This window comes from Apodemus sylvaticus, chromosome X, assembly GCF_947179515.1.
Source record: "Apodemus sylvaticus chromosome X, mApoSyl1.1, whole genome shotgun sequence".
In the NCBI taxonomy this organism is placed as follows: domain Eukaryota; kingdom Metazoa; phylum Chordata; class Mammalia; order Rodentia; family Muridae; genus Apodemus; species Apodemus sylvaticus.
The window spans coordinates 80686741-80691894 of NC_067495.1; positions in this window are offsets into that span (position 1 = coordinate 80686741).

Below are 5154 nucleotides of genomic sequence, written 5' to 3' on the forward strand. Positions count from 1 at the left end.
CACCTCCTAAAATAATCATGCATATTAATCTGTTGTGGTTTTCATAGTGGTCTCTGCTGTTGAAAAGACAAGTTTCCATGATGAGACATGAAAATGCTGTGAACGTTTTGCAAGAGAGAGTAAATAAATGTGCTTTAAAAATGTAATGAGAAGTCCAGATTTTCAGCCTGGCATTCCAGAGTCTCAAAAGAACTAATTTTTAAATTTTATTTTTTTCTTTAACATATTGTATTACAACTTTACTTTCTCCTCTTTCTTGCCCCTCCTACTCCCACTGTACAATACCTAATCCCTCCTATAATTCATTCTTCCTATAGTTCCCTTAAGAACAGGGCAGTCCCTTCAAGGATATTAACCAAACATAGAATATCTGTTAACAAGAACCATTTTAACATAATTGAGGCATATACTTGAGTTTCTTAATAAATCAAAACTTGAATAATTTGTATATTATAGTCCAATAAATATAATATATTATAGTCTTAATATCAAAATCAACAAATTATGTGATTTTTAAAAGTTGCTTTGCCAGTTTCTAGGGGGAAAGTTTTGGAAAATGGCAAATAAAATCAAGAAGCATCTGTTCCACTTCTGTTTTATAAATTCTACCTCAGGGTACAATTAATGAAGAAAAGTTCTTAACTCTATACTTATTTCAGCTAACACATGATTAAATGACAGAATCAGTATTTTATCACTTGACATATCCTAGAGAAAAAAAGGCTTAACACAATGATTATCAATAAACACTGAAAGTATAATGTGGAAAACTGATAGATATCATTATAATTAATAGATCATACTGAAATATATCACATATAAATCATTTTCTCATCAGTATTAAAAATGGACAAGATAATCATATAAACCTTTGATTATGATCTGAACTAATGTCATTGCCTAAAAAATGTTATTGCTATACATATAACTGTACCCAAGAAGTTTCTATATTTGTTCAGTCAGGATGATAAGCAGGTGGCAGAGGTATACAACCAGTGGATTTCATGGAAGTCCTAACACTGCTTATTTTTGTGCTCTTTGTAAACAGTGAGTTGTTCCTTCAAGTACATAAAACTATACTATACTGCTTAGGTAAGAATTGTAATCACAAAAAATACTTATATTATGAACTTAGCAAGTCATTATAAAATATTTGTAAAAACAAAAATTGGAAAAACAAGTTTACTAGTACAATATATTGGAAATTATAATAAAAATATTCATATATAATGCATTTATTTTAAGTCATTTTAATATTTTCACCTTTGAGGATGGCATATATGCATAAAATGGTTTAGTCAAATGATCACCCCTATATCTTCATATAATTTATTCGATATTCCTTCACAATTTTCTCACCCAATTTCATGTATCCTATGCTTTAAACCCACCAAATCAACTTAGTGTTATATTTACCTTCATGGGTATATGACAGTCTAATAAAATATGAATTGGTTGGTTGATCCACCAGCACCTTCAACAACTGAAACCTTTCGAGATTCTCTCCCTCCTGGGAGCTCAGAGAATATTGAAGACCCGTGGATGAAACTATATCTCAAGCTTAAAGAAGCTAATGTCTTTGATTATCTTGATGAATTAGGTGATTTGGTGGTATACAATACTTTCTACAAGTTGGGGGAAAAATCTGAAAATGATTTTGCTGGCTGGTTGCTCTTAGCATCCCATGTCCACAAAACTAGAGGAAAAAAATATTTAATTCATAATGGAAGAAAGTAATGCATTATTGATTAATTAGTTGATAATGTGGATGTTGAATCAATTTTTAAACTATAGATTACTATATATTATATGATTGTGTTCTTCCAAATTTAAGCATTAATTTTGAAAAAGTGGGCACTGAAAGGGAGACCATCAATTAAAAGTATGGGCTGTTCTTCCAGAGAACCTGGATTCAATTCCCAACATACATATGACAACCTACAAAAAATCATCTATAATATCACCCCCAAGAGCTCTGATTCCCTCTTCTGGGTTCCATGGACACCATGCATATATATGGTGCTCAGACATATATGTTGTCAAAATACTCACACACATAAAAGTGTGTGAAAAGTAAAGTGAAAAGCAATCTTAGTAGATACACCTCTGGCAATTTTGTAGTTTTTTTCCCTAATACTATATATGTTAAGTCAATATGCCTTCTTATTTTGTATTCCACTATATTATTTCACATAATAATTTTTAGTGCTGCTTCTTATATTTATCAAAATTTTGTTGTTTGGATATATCTATTTGTTCAGAGAGTAAAGTAAAAGAATACCAATAGGATGCTATACCACTCCTGGGCATATACCCAGAGGATTCCCCACCATGTAATAAGGATACATGCTCTACTATGTTCATAGCAGCCCTATTTATAATTGCCAGATGCTGGAAAGAACCCAGGTATCCCTCAACAGAAGAGTGGATGCAAAAAATGTGGTATATCTACACAATGGAGTACTACTCAGCCATTAGAAACAATGAATTCATGAAATTCTTAGGCAAATGGATGGACCTAGAGAACATCATACTAAGTGAGGTAACCCAGACTCAAAAGATGAATCATGGTATGCACTCACTAATAAGTGGATATTAACCTAGAAACCTGGATTACCCAAAACATAATCTACACATCAAATGAGGTACAAGAAGAAAGGAAGAGTGGCCCCTTGTTCTGGAAAGACTCAATGAAGCAGTATTCAGCAAAACCAGAACGGAGAAGTGGGAAGGGGTAGGTGGGAGGACAGGGGGAGAGAAGGGGGCTTACTGAACTTTTTGGGAGTGGGGGGGCTAGGAAAGGGGAAATCATTTGAAATGTAAATAAAAAATATACCGAATAAAAAAATTAAAAAAAAAAGAATACCAATAGGAAGAGAAAAAGAATTAACTTTTCTTCTTTTGAAAAGAGCTAAACCCAGAACTGTCAATTTTCACTTGGAGGACCACAGGCTTGATTTGATTTTATATGTAGTTGCTTTATTCAATTGAAAAAGTTTTACTGCATATAACACACTTAAACAGAACTTTTTCTAGGAGTAATTTTAGTCAGATTAAAGGTTTGATTTGGCATTTGTTCCTCAAGCATGAAACACTAATTTTTCACATGTGGAGCTCAGATAGAGTAGTCATTTGAAACATTAAGGAATCAAGTTTCTTCTTTTCTCTTCTCCCAAGTCTTACTTTATTCCCTTACTCACTTCCTTGGTCTTCTATTTCATCCCACCTCCACTGTACTTATTTCTAAATTATGTATTCTTTTCTTTCAGAACTTTTTCAATCACAATTATTAACAACCAACATATGGTATGAATACTTCAGCTTTCTCTTCTGTCCTTCCATCCACCCATATCTGATCTCTTCTTTCCGATGCTCACTTAACCCCAGTCTACCATCAAAATCTGTCAAACTTCCCCTTTACAGAGTACTGGAATACACAACTGGAATTGGGTGGCATTTTAGGGGTGAGATAGAATCATAGTGCAATGGAAACTCCCAGGAATCTGTGAGGATGACGGTAGTGAAGACTCCTAGTAATCGGTAATAAGGAACCTGAACAGGCCATCTTCTATAACCAGGCAAGGCTCCTAGTGTAAGGATTGGAACACCCATCCTATTATAAAAGGTTCAACTTACCGTATGTCCTTCCTGAAATATGTGCTGTGGTAAAGGTTTCTGATACAAACCTTGTGGAAGTGTCCAACCAATGACTGGTCCAGCTTGAGATCAAAGCCTTGGAAGGGAGTCTAGTTCTGACACAACTTGGAGTAGCAGGAACCATAAGCTTGATAGCAAAGACACATAGGATAGAACCAAACATGACAATCAAAAAAATGTCAATGAAGTAATTCTTTTTTTTTTAATTTTTTTATTCGATATAATTTATTTACATTTCAAATGATTTCCCCTTTTCTAGCCCCCCCACTCCCCGAAAGTCCCGTAAGCCCCCTTCTCTTCCCCTGTCCTCCCTCCCACCCCTTCCCACTTCCCCGTTCTGGTTTTGCCGAATACTGTTTCACTGAGTCTTTCCAGAACCGGGGGCCACTCCTCCTTTCTTCTTGTATCTCATTTGATGTGTGGGTAATTCTTAATAACTCTGCTATACTTGCAAACTAGATCATAACATAATCATCATGCGAAAGTCTTTGGCAAAAAAAAATTATCAAAACAGGTCCAGAGACCCACAGACAAATATTAGGCAGAGTTCAGAATCCTGAAGAAGATGGAAAGGAAGTATTTGAAGAGCTAGAGGTATCAAGAACAGTAAAATATATCCCACAAAATCAAGTTAACAGGGTTCATAAGGTGTCACAAAGACTGAAGTGACAATCACAGAGCTTGTATGTATCTGAGCTAGATCCTCTGCACATACGTTATGGTTGTGTACATTGATCTTCTTGTAGGACTCCTAAGAGTAAGAGCGGGGCCTAAGTCTGAATATTTTACCTGTTTTTAGGACTAATTTTACCCTATTTTCTTGCCTTAGTATGAGAGGATATGCCTAGCCTAGTCTTACTGCAACTTGATATGCCATGTTTGGCTATTATCCATGTGAGTCCTGTGCATTTCTGAGAAGAAATGCCAGAGTAGTGTATGGGAGAGGGGAGTTGGAGGTGGGAGAAGGCACTAGGAAGACTGAATGAAGGACAAACTGTTGTCAGGGTGTAATATATGAGAGAATAATTATTTTTAAGATTTGGGAATATAAATTTCTTTTTTAAATTAATTATTTTTATATGCTTCATATTTTATTCCCCACCCCTCCAACCCCTGTCCACCTCTTCCACATCAGATAGCTCCTTTCCTCCCACTGTCTCCACATAGATGTTTCTACTTCCCACCCTACCTGACCTCTAAATACTCTGCTGCCTCTAGTATCTTGTAGGTTAGGTGTATCATTTCTGAAAGAACACAGACCCGGCAGTCCTCTATTGTATTTATGCTAAGGGCCTCATATCAGCTGGTGTATACTGCCTGTTTGGTGGTGCAGTGTTTGAGAGATCCTGGGGGTCCAGATTAATTGAGACTGCTGGTCTCCCTACAGGGTTGCCTTCAGCTTTAATTCAAGCAGCCTTCCCTAATTCAACAGCGGGGATTAGTTATTTCTGTCCATTTGTTGGGTGAAAATATCTACATCTGTCTCTTTCAGCTGCT